This window comes from Ptychodera flava, chromosome 12, assembly GCF_041260155.1.
Source record: "Ptychodera flava strain L36383 chromosome 12, AS_Pfla_20210202, whole genome shotgun sequence".
Lineage (NCBI taxonomy): Eukaryota > Metazoa > Hemichordata > Enteropneusta > Ptychoderidae > Ptychodera > Ptychodera flava.
This window is the reverse complement of record NC_091939.1, coordinates 37,563,665-37,582,912: the sequence shown is the minus strand read 5'-3', so window position 1 is coordinate 37,582,912 and position 19,248 is coordinate 37,563,665. Positions and strand designations below refer to the sequence as shown.

Genomic DNA, 19,248 nt, shown 5'->3' with positions numbered 1-19,248 from the left:
TATATGTGAAATACAGAATTAAATTTGATCAACATGTGATATAAATTTATATGTACAGTGTTTTATATGACCATTGGGTGAGTGGTAGAGAACTGGAGTTGAATTTTATCATACTTCATTTATGTCATGCCGATATATTAGTATGAAACTGATTTATGAAATCATCAAACCATAGACAAGCAGACAAAAGTAGCTGCAATAAGTTGCAATGAGTTGGATTGTTTAGAAATACCATGGTAACTGTTATGTGTGATGGTATCAAGCTGATTTTCTCTACAAAGTCTATTGATGCTTGAAAACTTGAAAATCTGCTCACATGACCACAATAGCTAGACTTCACTTCATGACATGTTCAGTGCGCCTGACAAAATTTATCTGTTAGGATGGACTTGAATGTCCTTACCATAATTCAGGAAGTGAGTACTCTAAAAGTTCTTTGATTATGAATTGAAACATTGGCATATCAGAGTCCTGTCATTATCAAAAGGTAAAACCTCCATCCTGCCCTTTCTTGAGAAGCTAAGGGGCCTCAAAAAAGTAGATATTCCTAGGTGAGTTGAATTCTTTCTCATAAAGTAGAATGGTGACCCTTTGGGTTGTGGTTTTCCTATCATGATATTATTATCCTCATTAAGTCATTTTGTGCCATTACTTGATGAGTGCCCAATTTCTCCACATTTCACAAACCTGATTGAAATGCACATCTCATCAAAATCAATTACATAGCGGTAGTCTTATTCAAGCCAAAGTCTTCCAATTCAATTTGAAATTATTTTCTCTTCACTTTCAAATGTCCATTTTAAAGAATAATTGCAGCATTTGTTGTGTTAAACAATTTTTTTCAGTTGAATGTAAATCTTTATAAGTGAAAAGGGTACTTAGTTGAAATTCGACAAAACATAACACTTGAAAAAACTTACATGTAATGATTTCTGATAAGTGAATATGGAGAGTGTATTTGCCCAGCATACCAAAATTTCAGTCTTCAATGTGGAAAGTATTGTCAGGGGGTCTTTCACATGAATACTTACATGTTGTGTACTGTTTAATATAGAAAATTTGAAATACCCCCTACCGCAACAGTACCAACCAAACATCTCTACATTCATTATGCAAAGACATGCCAACTGCTGGACCCATGCCTTACTGTATAGAAAATTATGGCCTCATTCCCTCCCACTTTTCCCAGAAGTGATTTCTGTCAAATGTTTGGTGAACACATCACTGGGTAAAGTTCAACTAGGCAAGACAAACTGTGGCTAAGCCAGAGGCAAATTTACAGCAAAATTAGCATACACACAGAGTTTCTCTCAAACACTTGGATACATTGTAGAGAGTTTAATGAGCATTACTTCATCTCAGATTGCCGCAGGGCCAGTCACCAGGTCTCTCAAATTGGATCATAAAAAATATGCTAAAGACAAAAGAAAGTGTATTAACTGTATTAATATAGATTTTCAGCTGACCTTGGTATTTATGGCTGTATTAGAAAGTGTAGCTTTCAATAGATTACTTGTAAGAATGCGGACCATGTAACTAACTTGCTATGAGTTGTAACTGTACATGTGATTTACTAGCATTGCTTTTGTTCTTACACAGTGTCATCAACATCATTGTGAAAATCTCATGATCAAAAGACAGTAATAGATATAAAAGTGAATTTTATGTAATGGCATTATGTTGTCAGCCAAGTACATGTCTGATTTATTGTTTAAAAAAGCATTGATGTTGATGGCGTCGTCTAAAGGAAGTTGTAAAGCAATCACATAAGTGTATTTTTCAAGAGGAATTCTGCATAACCACAGCAATTATGGTATCCAGCGTACCTACATTCTGTAAGTGAAATTGATGGGTCTCATATCCAAGAAAGTTTTCTAGTGCATTACAAAATTTTATGTATATATACTGGTATATAAAGTGGGCACAAAGAAAGTTCCAGAAATTCTGAAACTGATCCAACATATTTGAGAAATGTGGTAAATCAGAGGGCATGCTTGTATATCATCATGTGGGATCAATTAAAATCTGTACATGTACAGTATATTTGTCAATCTAGAATCCTTAGCAACTGGAAGCATTCATTTAATTTTAGAGCATTTTATCGTGAATAGAGATTTCAAAGTTGCACCAACACTCCCAGACCATGATAGCATATTGGTTATAAGTTGTTCTTGCATGAATAGTTTGTTTGAAAAATGAAAAGTTATCTATTAGCAAGTAGGATTTCTTATACTTTTGAATTCAACTGTTACCATATTTTTGTCAAACAAGTGCCATTGCTGTTTCTTGTACTATAGTATTTCTCTTACAAATTACTTTTTCCAAACGCTGCCATTGCTTGTATCTCTGAAAACTCCAGTGTAAATAGGCACATGTGGATCACAATACCTTAATTTATTCATGTTGTAATGGCTAAAAATAGTGTGTAATGCCCTAACTAAAATAGTTTTTACAAAAAACGAAAATTACGAAAATGAAAATTCAAAATGACTCAGCATGGTGATATTCAAATACAATATAACAGATAGCGGTACATGTATCTGATGAAAGAACCAATTCCTGGAGATGAAAATCAAACAGACTATTTTCAAACAAAGAATTCTTAGGTTTTATTTTCAGGGCTCCGCAGGAAGTACTTTTTATTCAGGTTTGTCTTCAGAGAAATCAGCAGTCATTGAGGTATATGAAAAGCTTGCAATCATTTGGGAGGGTATTCTGAAAACACTTTACCAGCAATATTGAAAGTAGGTCCTAGTGATTTGAGATTTTCATAATACTTGGCTGGAGAGATTTTGATCAGGCCAAGAATGTGTAAGTAAAGAGAAGTCGTCATTCTGTTTGTGATTGCTTCTAGACCCTCAATAGAATTGAAAACTCACTTTATCGGATTTACTATGAACATTGCTGACTCTGATTGAGTGCCTAAGCCTGTCCAAGCTTCTCCCTTCAGTCTGTTGTTGCTGCCTCTAGAAAATTTCAAGGGAATTTCAATTCCACAGACAAGATTAAACTATGAATTATTGCAGCCACTCTCTGCATAATTGCTCTTTGTCAAGCTGACTTTGAAAAATGCAATTTTCTTGAAATGTACTAGAATTTAAGTGTTTTTGCTATTTAATGATGGAAACTTGAAAAGTCGTGAAAATGTCTGTGCTACATAGTATCTAACCAAAGATTATTTGAACTCTGCTTGTAGTTATTGATTGCATTGAACTTGTCATTAAAAGGTCAATGTGTTGATCTGATTCTGTGCAGTAATTGTAGACTTTGTCCAAAACAGAACTCTCATAATTTAGCCAGTGTAAAGCATTCTAAGTTTGGCACTCGTTTTTCTACCACTTATTGTATTCGATAGAAATTAGCTACAATGGAATCATGCTGCATTTGGTATATGATCCAACTTTGCTACAATGGAATCATACCATATTTGGTATATGATCCAACTTTGCAAAGAAAACAGGGGAATCATACCATATTTGGTGGTGAATGGGTGTAACCTTCGTGTATGTGAAGCTCCTGATGGTAGCATACAATCTGTAGCATTCAAATGATATGGATAATCACAACAGGTTTGTGGGAAATATGGTGAGTTGCAAGAGGGCAAGTGTGTAATGTGTTGGGAAAGTGAAATAGGTTGCATTTCCTGTGGCAAAATTTCAAGGAGTCTATTTGATATCATGGTAAAATAAGTATATTTCATGAGGAGACATGTGATAGGGGTGTTTTGTATTCAAAAAATTTGGAAGAATGTATTGCATATGCAGAAATTGATGGAATTTTCCGTTATACTGAGAAATGTGATTTGAAAATGAGAGATGAAAGGAAAATGCAATATGGAAATGTCAGATGGACTACAAGACATGACAGGGAAAGGTATTTTTTTGTTGGAAATGTCATGGGAAATAGTAGGAATGAAGCAACATACGGGATATCTCGTTTGCAAGAGATTGCCAGTGGAATGCACGGCACAGGAAATATGGCTTGCTCATGACAATCGGGAAAAATTTTACTGACTTTATCCTCTTGAATACTGGTTAAAGAAAATACGAAGTCATCATTATCAGAAATTTATGTGTAGAAAATTTAAAATGGAATCTTATGTGTTTTAGAAAGATGACAATGAATTATGATGTGAATGAATATAGAGGGAATACATTAAGAGTGTATATATGCCAGGGAAATGTTTAGTGTGTAGGAATGATGGTGGATGTGCCAGGGAATTGTTAGTGTGTAGGAATGATGGTGGATGTGCCAGGGAAATGTTTAGTGTGTAGGAATGATGGTGGATGTGCCAAGGAAATGTTTAGTGTGTAGGAATGATGGTGGATGTGCCAGGGAAATGTTTAGTGTGTAAGAATGATGGTGGATGTGCCAAGGAAATTTCTAGTGTGTAGGGATGATGGTTGATGTGCCAGGGAAATGTTTAGTGTGTAGGAATGATGGTGGATGTGCCAGGGAAATGTTTAGTGTGTAGGAATGATGGTGGATGTACCAGGGAAATGTTTAGTGTGTAGGAATGATGGTGGATGTGCCAAGGAAATGTTTAGTGTGTAGGAATGATGGTGGATGTGCCAGGGAAATGTTTAGTGTGTAAGAATGATGGTGGATGTGCCAGGGAAATGTTCAGTGTGTAGGAATGATGGTGGATGTGCCAGGGAAATGTTTAATGTGTAGGAATGATGGTGGATGTGCCAGGGAAATGTTTAGTGTGTAGGGATGATGGTGGATGTGCCAGGGAAATGTTTAGTGTGTAGGAATGATGGCGGATGTGCCAGGGAAATGTTTAGTGTGTAAGAATGATGGTAGATGTGCCAGGGAAATGTTTAGTGTGTAGGAATGATGGTGGATGTGCCAGGGAAATGTTCAGTGTGTAGGAATGATGGTGGATGTGCCAGGGAAATGTTTAATGTGTAGGAATGATGGTGGATGTGCCAGGGAAATGTTTAGTGTGTAGGGATGATGGTGGATGTGCCAGGGAAATGTTTAGTGTGTAGGAATGATGGCGGATGTGCCAGGGAAATGTTTAGTGTGTAAGAATGATGGTGGATGTGCCAGGGAAATGTTTAGTGTGTAGGAATGATGGTGGATGTGCCAGGGAAATGTTTAGTGTGTAAGAATGATGGTGGATGTGCCAGGGAAATGTTAAGTGTGTAGGAATGATGGTGGATGTGCCAGGGAAATGTTTAGTGTGTAGGAATGATGGTGGATGTGCCAGGGAAATGGTTAGTTTGTAGGAATGATGGTTGATATGCCAGGGAAATTTCTAGTGTGTAGGGATGATGGTGGATGTCATTCAAGCAGTATTTTGTTCAATTAATTGTTGCCATGCTTCAAACTGAAGATGAAATATGTATTTTTATGATATTTCATTAAAATACTTTATTAATTCAAGTCAGGTAGTTTTGTTCCTGTATTCAGAAAATGCCTAAGAATTAATAAATTGAAAAGGAATCTATGCATATCCAGGGACAGAAGCGAAATTGATTAATTTTGTAAAACATGTGATATTGAGATAGGATTTCTTTTCAGTTGTAATCAGATTTTAAAAAACATGTGTGCCATGCCTTGTGAATTTTCATGTATTTTTACATGCAAATGAAATGTTTTGAGTTGATGGAAAAGCATCAACGATTGTATGTATGTATGTATGTTGATGAAAACACATCAGCCATTGTATCAGAACATGAATTACTTCTACCACAAAGCTAGAACAGACCATAATTGTAATGTCCAATGGAAGAGTAAGTCAGATTTCTGGTTGATATGATTTGGTCTGCTGGAATTAGTGACTACAGTATTCAACATAAGGCTGCAAAACTCAGCCATGTGTCCATCATTGGCTTGCCGTCTCACAAACATATGCTTCATAGATTAAGAGTAAATTGAAATTTGATGTGTAATATTGCATATATATCAAATACATAAGACTGCATGATAAAACTCAGGAGAGGAATCTAAATCTGATCATTGGATCATTGATGGTTTCCAGACGTGCAAAATGGCTGTTTAGACAGTTCCATGCAAATGTGACCATTTGTCAAGTCTTTTTAGAATGATCATTCTTAAACATCACAAATCGTCATGCCCTTTTAATACTGTTCAGCATTGAAGTGGTCAGTTGCCAGAATCCTTCATTTTCACAGAGAACACAACAACTCTGCTTGTTTAGGTGCGTGTGAGTGAATGTTAGTTGTGTGATAAAATCAGTGGCTTTTTGTTGAGCTTTGCCAAGTCTTTTCTGAATAGAGCATGGAAATGTGGTTCAAAGTGATATTCTATCAATGTGTAATTAAAGTTTTTCTTCTCCAGAACACATGATTCAGAAATGATTGACATCTCAATGGTCTCTTTGCTGTCAATCATATTTTGCTGCTGCTGTCTAGTTGATGTAATTAACCTTCTCAAAGATTTTGTGATTTTCATCAATTAGAATTGCATTTACATGGTGTCCATAGATTATACTATTCTGTGGGAAAATGCCACCGCTATGTTCACAAACAGACATAGAGGAGCATTTTATTGAAGCTATTGTAATTGTATTTTGAAAGTTGTTATCTCCTTGGCAAAGGATTGGCAGGGTAAGATAATGTGTCTGCCGTTTCAGTGAGATGGACCAAGTTTGTAGTTGGTACACATACATGATTCACATTATGACAAGTAGTACATAAAGTACCAACCATCCTCCCATTGTTAGAATACTGAAATAAACTGCTCACCAGTTTATCTATCAAAATGAAGTGACCAAGCCGTTAATTTGAATTGATGGTTCAGAGGTAGGAAAATATTCAAACTATTATTTGCATACCAGTAGGTTCGAAGTAAAATCTATTGGAAAGAAACATTTCAATAGAAATGATGAGATTTTTTACAAGCGTCACAAGCTTTATACAAGTTTCATGAAGATTCAGGCATGGGATATAAAGTTCAGCCGGTCTGATCTGACAAAAAATGAATAGTCTATGTTTAATGAGCCATTTGCACATTTGGACTACAGCTGTCAAATTTCTACCATAGTCTCTGTATAATTAATTATAGCTGACAAGACAGAGCCCAATAAGGCCAAGCTATATCATAGCTAGTGTTTCAGTGGATTTACTCAGATGCCAGTGCAGATTGCTTGAAAATCTATCAAACTCATTTCTGAATGCAAAGCAGGTAATCAAAGAAACAGTAATGAGTATTTTACTGAGTGTAACTAATGAACAAAGTAAAGCTTAGTTAATGTATTTCACATACCAAGTTCTTAAACCTCAATTACATGTAAATATTAGATAATACCATTTCTTTCATAAAGGTTATTGACAAATAACTTGAAAAACAAGGAGAAATCTCAAGAATCTGACAAAAGACAGCTTGTGAAGTTGACTGCTTGTTGCCATTTTTACGCAACCGTGTTACATTTTGTTTTATTGTACTTTTACTACCATTGCAATAGTTGTCTTCTGTGTTGTTCTATTTCTGATATACACTGACAATGCCATGTGTCTTATGCATGGTTGCTTAGTTTGCTGGCAAATGAAACCAATTTGGTGGATCTGTTACTGTGGCCATACATTCCTAACTGACTTGTCATACTGTATTTGTGTGTAATTTATTATCTGTTTTGGCAAGTTAGGCAATGAATCATGTTCTGCCAACTGGTATTATTTCTTTAAATGTAGATTTCCATGATTTTTACCAATGACAATATGAAATTATTTCCCTTCCTATGCAGTACAGTGTACAAATCTGCAGTGTGAATTTCTTTCTGTATAGTACATTACACAACTTCAAATTCGTTATATCATAATATGTGCCCAAAAAAGTTTGAACACACTATATGTAACCTGTCATTTCTATGTTTTAGCAGCTTTTCCAATCATGAGTAATTCTCTGTTGAATGCCAAGGAATACCAATGGTTTAATGAAGCCATATTAACATAAATGCATCACATAAACTACGGGCAGAAAGACAAGTTGATTCGACTTGTAACCAGGACATTATCAAGATAAAGTGGTTATAATAGCTTGAACATTTTACAGCCAGCCTGAAATTGTGTACATCCGTGTAAGCACTGCAAGAAAGTAATGGATAATGATAAAAATTATTCGTGCTCTGACCACATGACCACTTAACCTGGTTTACATGTTGCTTGAGCAAGCCAAAAAATTATTTAAGTGAATAGAAGCTGACAGAACAATTGTTATGAAATTTAATAATTGATGCTATGGATAAATTAGGGTTGTCCATTTCAATGTATATTTAATTTTCTACTTTCTGTTGTTCATTGACTAGAAAGAATGGCTTTCTATTCACAAGAAGGTTTTACCTTGGTTTGAAAGGGGCATGGCTAATTTAAATTTATGTTGTACGTATAAAGTTAATGTAGATGAGAAGATGCTGGTCACACATCGGAAGAACTCTGCATGACAAATGATTGTAAATATAGTAGAAGTAATAGTGTAAACAGTGGCCCTAAGCAAGTCAATTAGTTTGCAAACATTCACCAAAAAATATCAATGAAATGATAAATATTGAAGTTGCAAATATGCAATATGTCATTCACAAATCATACCTTTCAATAATGGCAATTTTAGTAATGTGAACAGCAAAGAAATGAAACACACTAGGCACTGATGTTCTGTTGTACAACAAAAGTGATGACTTTCTAGGTACTGTTATTGATGTTATCAATGTGATATCAGTGATGTGCATGATGTCATCAATCTTGACCACTGATATTACAGTGGTGAGTTATGATGTCACAAGCGGCAATGATATCATCGTGTTGGAAAATTATGTACACAGTGACATTGTGTCTTTGCTGATTGCAATATTGTCTATGCTGAGCTCTACAATATCTTTACAGTATGAAACAGTGTGATATCATCTTAGTCCAAGTTGTGATGTCATCCATATCCAAGTCCAAGTGATGATATCATTTCAGCCCTAGATGTGACATCATCAACATTGCACAGGCTATGATGACATCACAGCTACAGTATTTCAAATATTGTAAGTTCAAATCCGATGGAAAATCTACTGTTGAATGTGTTTGCTAAGACACAAAACACACTAATTCTTGTACATTTTGTAATAAATGTTTTCAATGTAAAGGAAGGAAAGTTTTTAACATATATTTTTCATATGCAGAATTTTGTTTTGTGAAATGTTTTATGACAGTGTTATTGAACCTTGTGGCAAAAAAAATTGCATTTTATCAATTCACTTTTGTTACATGACAAGTCATAATTTGGTAATAGGATTGTGTTTTTATCCCGTAGCCATTAGAAAAGGATTACACCTTATTGTGTCCCAAAGAGTAATTTTGTTTATTGCAATTATCTTGCTTTCAATATTTTATGATTTGCAGTTAGCATTCACATGTAGATGAAAAGAGATATATACTGTACCAATCTGAATCCCAATACAATGCTGAGTTTTATTGTAACAGCTGTGGACATGTTGACTTCCTGTTGTAAAGAAAATGATAAAGAAGTGATTTTTTGTTGAATTATTGTCACAATGGGATAAATGGAAGTCTCTTTTGTACAAGTCCTGACACTTGCCCCCGGTATTCACATCGGTTTGCGCTGTAAAAGCTTTTACTTGTTTGCAGGGAGGGACAGTAAAATTATGTTTTAAATGCCAACATCTTAAATAGATTACATATGTGGTGTTCTTCCTTATTAGACTCTCTTTTGTAAGAGATTTTAAAGCTTGGGTTTGATTGATAGGCAAAGAAAATCTGAATGTAGAACAATCTTTACAATTTAGTAATGAATAATAAGATATGCTAATGAAGAAAATGATAGTATGTATATAGTGCAAACATGTACATGGACTGGAGATTTTTCCAGTTTGAATTCAGAGTAACATTCATTTTTAAGTAGAAAACCAGCAGGATGTAGACTACCCATGAATTTTTTCCACTGTCTAAATTTAGAGTGAGCCTATTTGTGTTCGTTCATTCATTTACGCTATGAAACTCACTGAAGAAAAACAAACGTTGTTTACTTCAAGATTATGTTCATATCAGTGACAAATGTGCACATATCATCAAAGTAAAAGAGTTCTCTGGGTTAGTATTCTGTCACACTTATGAATATTATATCATTTCATTTGATAAAATTAGTAATTTAAGTGGTCATCATTCATGTAAAATAAGATGATGTCTGTATGCTTTTTGTTGATAGTCAATACCTGTGTAAAATACTTTGAAGAAGGCTGACACCTCAGCTATTAAAGATACTCTACTGAGGGGAGGGGCTTTGATCAGTGTCAGCTATCAAAGACACTCTACTGAGGGGAGGGGCTTTGATCAGTGTCAGCTATCAAAGACATTCTACTGAGGGGAGGGGCTTTGATCAGTGTCAGCTATCAAAGACATTCTACTGAGGGAAGGGGCTTTGATCAGTCTCAGCTATCAAAGACATTCTACTGAGGGGAGGGGCTTTGATCAGTCAGCTATCAAAGACATTCTACTGAGGGGAGGGGCTTTGATCAGTCAAATGCCAGCACTGACAAACGGTCAGAATCTATAATAGTTGACACTTTCAGTATACACTTATTTATCAAAACATAATTTACAGAAACTTTCCAATTTTAAGGCCATTTCTTTTCAAGGTAGTTATCTGTAAATTCAGCTTGTTCTTGGACTTTTATTTGCATATACATGTAGAGCTGGTTCAGTGTTTTGTGTACAAACTATGTTGTCGAATGTTTCTTGTCCAGTGATTTGTGTACACACTAATTTACAGGCATCATGGGAAGGTAGGGCATCAGGTAGCTTACCATAACAATTCAATTTTTAGAAGTACAGTTCACCCAACAAAAGCCATTCAGTCTCCCAATACAATAATTACTAAATATGAAAGGAGTAGTTTTATTTCCACATCTAATTATGTGTTCAGTTTTGGGAAGCAAAGCGAAGACACTCCCTAGAGCATTCACATAGTATGCACATCTCCGTCACAATTTCTTCCATATTAACTGCAAGCAGTGTTAATTCTTGCTGGTCTCTGTGTTTTTGTTTTTGAAGACCTATTTGCTTGGTCACTGTATGTCTGTGAGTGGTCATCCGCATAGAGGAAAACATGTACCAGTATTTGGAATAAAGTATCAGATATTTTGGATAGAAATGTTAAAATTATGGAAAGAAGATAAATAGTTGCCTTTGGAAAGAAATGACGCACATGATTTGAGTTGTGTGGGTTAGGAAGTTACATTTGTGCAATAACTAAGAATTAGTATTGTCATGGCAACTGTTTAATTATATTTGATGGAAGAAGAAAATTATGTGTATTTGCTGTGTAATGTTTCTAACAACATAGCTACTTCATTTTGATATAACAGTTTCCATAATGGTGTAGCAGTTGCAACCCCAGGGTTTTGTCAACATATTCATGTATTTACAAAGGCCCATATTTCATGACTTACTACATCTATTTTTCTTTTCGTATGCATGTCTAATTCACACCTAGCAAACCTTTGTTTTTCATTGAATTTTCAATCGGTTGAACTACTGTTTGCTTTCTGCTTAATCTCATCATGAGTATATCTCGTTTTAATTTCTGTTTTTCAATGTGAAGGGATGACTGCAGCAGCATATACAAACACAATTTCAATGATTTAAGATGTATTGTTTTTTTCCATATTAGTGTTTATTGTTCACACCTATTTTTTATTTATTTAACTGAATTAAAAATAACTTGAAGAAGTACTAGCTGATACCGAACTGCAGAAGAAAATTTGTCGAATCAAAGATGCTAGAAGAATTAACTAATTAGAGTTTGTTGATTTCTATTTGCCCATATGTATTATCACTATTAGCTTTGTATGACATTGCTATTGGCTTGTGAAACAGCTTGTTATACTGCTTCCCAAATGTATCATACTATGCTTTTGTTGTTTGGATATTTGTTTGCATGAAAATTACCAAGATATACACTGCCATTGTATTTACTCATAGATTAAGGTATGGAAAGTTCATTTGGCAATTGATATTTCCAACAAAATGAAAGCTTTGCCATTGTTTGTATTGACATTCAAGCTGCTGATTGGAAAAAAATTAAGCATTGTAGCAAAATTAATAATATATTGATGGCGATTTTTGATGAATTGAACCAACTGCCTCGTCCTTGATAAAGAAAACTTTATCATTGAATTGTACAAACCTTTCAGAATTTGAAGTTATATTTGCACATAGAAGTAACTCATATCCGTGTCTTAGTTTGTCTTGACAATAAATACAAAATGTACTATCATGTCTTTAACCTCTGCTCACATGGGATCATGCATTTTTGTTGAAGTAAAAATCAGAAATAAGATGCACTTGTCTTCTACAACAAGTAACTTTACAGAGCAAATGGGTTGACATTGTTGATATCATGTGAAAGGACAGTTCATGTTGCCTCTGCTTGTACACTGTGGTGACAGCTGTAATTTTATTTCTATTCTGTCTTGAAAGAAGACAAGATGTCAATAACATGAGTGTGTGTTTTTCCATGTGACGTCATTAAATGTCATTAGTAAGGTTAGTCTAGCTACAGTCTATCATCATTACAGTCTGTAATGACTTCAAGTTAACTTCAACAATGACTGAAATGTTTCTACATAAAAATATAAAAATATATGATCTCAATTTGCCTGTACAAAAATTTTCTGTCACATGAAATTTGAACAATTGAAGAATAGCTATGTTTTGAACAATGCGCTCATGGAAGTTTCATTTTTATTCAGCTGAATTTCTGTACATGCAGTCACACCTGTTTAATTCTTTGCATGTAGAGAGTTGTTGAATTCCCATGCTTCATTCAGGTTTTGAGAATCTTCAAAGTGAGTCTTGCAATAGGTTACTGAAGACCTCTTCAAAGTGAGTCTTGCAATAGGTTACTGAAGACCTCTTCTTCTCAGGTAATCAAATCCCATTGTTTTCAGTGGCAAACTATTGTGTATTTTTAAGCTCATTGAAGTTTTACCGGTTGTGCTAGTAATCTCCAAGTTGCATTCAAGTTCATGCTTAATCATTATATCTGGTTTTTATTGTGCTACTTAATGGATTCTCATCTCTCTCCTTCAAATTCCTGTTCATGGAATGACAAAAAGTTGACTTATTTCATTGGACCGGAATGGGGTCTATATGTTATCCATACAATTCTTCAGACTCCCTGACTAAAGCAAAGAAGTTGATATTTTAGTCCGGAAATGTGATAACAGGTCTGTCATAGGGTTTTATAGAAATGTGACAATGGGCCTGTCATAGTGTTGTATCAAAAATATCTCTTGCTGTGTGTGGCAGAATTTTCTTTAGAAATCATAATTGTTGTGTAAATTCCACAAGAAGTATAAATTTTCCAGGGAAACATCTCTGTATGATCTTGGACTAGTGTGGTAATCAAGGACAAGTTGCAACAAAGTCTATTACAATGGGTTTTCTTCATGATATATTCCCTACATTCATTGTAAAGGAACAAACTGGTGGCCATTTCAGCATTCTATTTGCCTGTTATTTCAATGAAAGTACCATAATCAATAAAAGACTTGATGAATACCTAGGTACGATAGGTAAACACTGAGAAGTATGTGCAATTTCTCTTATTAATTTGATAACACATTGAGTCATCATGAGATTTAGGATTGAGAAAATGATATCAGAAGTCTTGTTTTAGAGAGTAGGGTCTAGAATGAGATAGCAGCAGAGGTCTGACTGAAAGCTGAGCTGGTATTGGAGATGGCTAGTGCTGTTCCATTCCAGAGGAAATGGATCAAATTGGAAAATGATTGTATACAATCACATCCCACTATTGATCCAAGACCTAAGTAATGGATGCAATTAAAAAGTGGATGACAGATTTGTCTGGCGCAAGTTATGCTATATACCTGTACCATCACTAGATCCATACACCAGAGTTTTAGCATGTCAGTCACTCAGTTCATCAGTCAGTCACTCACTCAGTCTGTGTGTCTCTCTGTCAGACACTATGTTCAAATGAAAATGACAAAGCCAAAATTAAAATTTGCAAAGCCAAATGGTAACTCTCATTGCTATAATTGTAGATTTTTGAAAAGAACATTCAGAATTATGTTCATACAAGAGAATTTTAATATTACTGTGACAGGAACACTTTCCCTGCATGGTATATGTATCGTTATATCAAAACTTCTTCATCATTTCTAAATGTTACAAGAAAGATTTTGTTTTGTGCACATCAGAAATAATCTGTTTAGCAAGTTTCCCTGATAGTTTGAATGACACAACATTAAACCCCTGTACATTGTGTTGAAGATGAGAATACTGAACATAAACTTTGCTGCTTTGGAATGTTTAAGTTGCTCTGGATGGACAATTTGATATGATTGATGTCTATGGAAATGATTATCAAGTTTACAGTCACACATCTCCAGATTATAAGAAGAGTCAAGTGCTGTATATTGTTATGGCAGCATTTGTGTAGTGCAGACTTTAATACAACTGTTATTGTTTTAGGTAGATTGATATGCTCGTCATCTTCATTTGCTATTTCATGTCGTTTTTGTTACAAATGTATTTTCAACTTTCTGCAATAATGATAGATTTTGCAATCTTAGAAGATCAGAAAATGTTGCCTTCTATTTTGTGATTAGACAGTATTTGAATGAAGGGTGTATGACACTAGGAAATTTATATAAGAATTTAAAAAATACTTCTGAATCAACATTTTATGTACTTAGTGTTTTGTGAATTTCTATGGAATCAGTCGCAGAATTGACACTGATAAGTTGCCTTGGCATTTATTTTTAATGCTGAAAAACTGAATGCATATGGCTATACACATTGATATGAATGCATAGAGCTATATATATTGATAGGAAAAACAAAGAGAGCATGTATATGACTCCCCTAAACCATTTGCTGAAATTGATGAAATTTTCATGCTCCAGAGAACACAGTATCAAAAGAACTAAAATAATATCTCAATGAAAAACTTGTTGACGATATGATAGAACTGGTTCTTTATAAAGATATCATTATAACTACACCACTTTGGAAAAAAAAAATTTCCTTCATTGCAGCGTTTAAATATGATTTTTTTGTGAAATGTAAATGTCAAAATATTGGTGTTACATTGAGGCGGTCAAAGACTACTAGAAACTTTAAGTGTCTTTTCTGTTGAATTGGCTAAAGAATAAAAGCGCAGGGTTTTTGAGAAATTTATGACACTACATATTCAAGACATTTATTAGAGAGTTTGGTATGCTGCATTGGTCCACAAGACATTTTCAATTGAAGATTAGCCATAATTTTTGTTATTGTTGAAATTGAAATCATGTCCTCAGTAACTTTGTACTTTTGTAAGTTGTGGCTATTGAAATTCCTGACGACTCACATTGCCGTGAACATTGAGACTAAAGGATAGAGAGTGGTCTGCATTAACCCAGTAAAGTTTTCTGGTCTTTCAATTTCACCCACTGCTCTTATGCACTGTGTGTGTCACTTCACTGGCCATTATTCAGTAATAGAAATAGCAGACACACTGCCTAGATTTAGGTCATCAGCCTTCAGTGGAAAGCTAGGTCATAGCCAATGGATTCCCTTATTGTAATGCTGGCAGGAAGTTAGCTCCAGAAATGTCAATGCACAAAGAATGTAGACACACAAAACTTAAACTGTGGGAGTATTTAGAAGATCAATGCATCGTTATAATTGCGGCTTTTCCCCAACGGCACTAACAATGCGGATTTGCAAACAGCTATTGATTTCAGCTAAATTTGTAATTTCCGTTAAGTGTTTGTGGTAAATAAGGCAACCCCAATTTCACTATGTTGGTACTTACCTAGGCCCAGGGTAATGTGCTAGCATGTAAGTAGTATAACAACAAATGGACCTTTCTTAAAATATCCACTTTTCTCAAAGTAATTGAATGTTTTAGTTGTAGAAATTGCAAGGTTTTATAGAAAACCCCAAAACTTGAATGCAAATTATGCATAGCACAGCTCCTGGCAATTATTACCAATGTTTGTTGTCACTGAGTGGACTATACTGCATAATTGTTACTACCTAAGTTAAGTTTCATATGCCCTCAAATATATTTCAGCGATTTCCTGCTTCATTCTGCTGTGATGCCTTACAAATGATAACAAACTAATAATCTTAAACATGGTAAACATTAAATCCACCTGATTATTGTAACGTTCATCAATAATTCTCTCACCAGTGCAAATGATTCTGAAAGTTTTGGCAAAACATTTGTGATCTTCTTTGGTTATTCAGTTAAAAGCTTCTTTGGTTATTCAGTTAAAAGTGTTGGATTCACATTAAAAGCAAGTATTCTGATTATATGATTATAAAGTGAAACAAAACTCAAATACCAAAGTCTTAACGGCCATTGTGATATCTGATATATCACATCTACCCAAACAAATTACTAACTATGAGTCTAAATACAACATGGGAAGAAAATTAAAAGCAAAAGTAATTTGAAAATCTCAAATCCTTTCAGAATGACAGGTAAATAAAACCTTATGGTGAGAAAGTGAAAATAGCTACACGGTAGAATGTGATGTTAACTTTTGTAGAGGAGGAAATATTTTTTTACGAAAATAATTGTGAGTAAACATACGGGTTGGTGAGATAATGAAGTAAAGTCTGGATGTATGTGTTTAAGTTTTGCTAGTTTATTAGTGAGATTGTATTGTATGGATTCATGAGAAAGTGACCAGATGTGAACTCAAATGGTCAATATATATTCTGCATTAAACAAACTGTCTTTACTTAACATGTTTTCTCCCCATATTTGTTAAGTAGTGAGGGAACCCTCAGTGCTATTGAACTATTGACTTGGCAAAAATCAGTTTGAAACAGATCACTGTAATGGTTAGTTTTAACATATTCCCATAATATTATGATAACACAATTTTCCTGTGTTATTGTGTACAACTCTAATTAAAAGAATGGCAATTTTAGAATAAAGATCAAACAAAGCTTACAAGTCTCTAAATTTGAAGGATTTATTAGTTTTTAATATAAAACACCAGTCATGATATAAACAGAATGTTCATTGCTACAATGAAATGGCTGTTTACAGAAATCAAAACGTTGGTTTCATTAGGTAGCACCGAGAATAGTATAGAAATATATATATATATATATATATATATATATATATATATATATATATATATATATATATATATATATATATATAAAATGCTGAGGGAAGCTATTGTATATCAGTATACAGCAGTCTGTGTCTTTCGAATACCCATGTTTTGGTATTTATTTTGAGTAACATGACTCTGCAACTCTATAAAAGTTATCCAGAGTTGCTGTCTTTGCTCTTTAGATTGTTTACACACACATTCAGGCACACAGATTGCTAGCAAGATACATGTAGACACATATATAAAATATGAAACATTCATAAGTGCAAATATTTCATACAACATCATTACGTTCATTTAGAGTTGTAAATCCACAATGGATATATATGACAATACAACACTTTCTGTTCAGTGTTATTCTGTCATATTGGGAATTTCAAAATTTCTTTAATAGTGGCAGGTAAAAACTTTTATGAATAATTCCAAATTTTAATACTCTTCTATAAAAATGATGACTTTGTTGACCTTTGAACTGTACACTGTCGCGTGATATCAAAGAATGCTTTTCTAATCTCTGTCACTTTCATTTACAGCTAGTCCAATGTCAAACCCATGTAGATACAGAATAATTCTCACAAATTTAATGTTATATCTGAGATCATATCATACAAGTATATTGATGGTGCAAATACAGCGATCTGATTGGTCGAGACGCGAAAAGAACCGTGGTATATTGGTGATATACCACGGCTGGCATGCGTGCTAGCAGTCAGCTTGAGGAAAATTCCTTTTATGACGTTCCACGCCAGAATTTCAATAAACTGGTATGATATAATAGCAATAAATCACACCCAGCGACGGTATACGACTCGATTTTGACCATTTCACTTCATATATGCACTCGCTATCGCTCATGCATGCATATATGTTATGAACTGGTCAAAATCTTGTGATATACCATCGCTGGGTGTGCTTTATTGCTTAATTATTTTATTCTGTCTATCAGTATAGTGCAGCAAACTGAAAAATATCCAGCTCTTCACTAAAATCTAAATCTAGGAGTTATATATAAAAGTGTTTAGTTATTTTACTCCTTTCATTAGGGCAAACCTAATCTACATAATGCATGTTTGAGTTTTGCAAATCGCTGTTGGTAAACAGGACAGATAAACAATAGAAGTATACTCTTATTATGAGGTGCAGGATCAAAGCTAATGTAGGTACAGAAATTCCACAGGGCTCCTCTTTCCAATATATTCAACTGTTTATGAATGTAGAACTTTAAAGTTTTCTTTAAAAAAGTCAGGCAATGAAATGATACTTAGTAACTAGTTTACATCGCTGGTATAGGATTAAAAGCTGATATGTCTAAACAACTTGGTTGACAATATTAGCAAACCAGTTGCTAACTCTGCGTGAGACTGACATTTTGGTCCTCACAGCTGTTTAAAATATTTTATATCTTCTAGAGCATGTGTAGAAAACAAAAAAAGTACAAAATATGAACATGTAATTGACAAATGAAGGTGTGTAAAAGCAACATTGTATTTTATGTTGTTTATCAGGACAAATCAAGAATTAGGTATCAAATATATTTACATTGCACATGCACTTTATATATCTAGCCTTGGTATAATTTATCAGGTATGATCTTATTCAAAGTAAATTTGTTGTTTGGGGGGTTCATTAGCTTATTTCCCCCAAAATAAACGCCATTATTAGTTAGTGACATGTAAAACCATCTGTTCATTGCCAAGAACCTGTAGCAGTTCTGATTGATGTGTGGATGCTAGAAATAATGACTTGCACGTATGAATTGTCATCCATAAATATTTGAGTTCACCGGTAACTTTGAAGTAGATTGTTAGTATCCAAGGTGATTCATAATTTCATGTAATATTGTTATGATTCATGTTTGAAGTTGCTTCATGAAAATGCCACAAACTGTAAAGTATAATGTTACCTCTTATTCTAAATGGAATTTTACAAAATAATGAACACGTTTGCTTCTCTTATGATACATTTATAATCTGAAGTACATGTGTTGCTGATGTGGATTTTGATTGATCTCAAAATAGTAATACATTTTGTGATGGTACCGTCATTGTGTTCACATCCACAGGGCAAATCTGTAAAGTTTACTGATACATTTGCAAACCATATGTCATGCTGTTTACTGTTTTGTA

At 34.1% G+C, this 19,248-nt stretch overlaps 1 protein-coding gene across 50 annotated transcripts in view; it reads left to right on the top strand.

Moving 5' to 3' along the window:
• LOC139145784 (RNA-binding protein Musashi homolog 2-like) overlaps positions 1 to 19,248 on the top strand; it is a 118,588-nt gene that overhangs the window by 37,946 nt on the left and 61,394 nt on the right. The gene's annotated exons all lie outside the window — the stretch shown is intronic.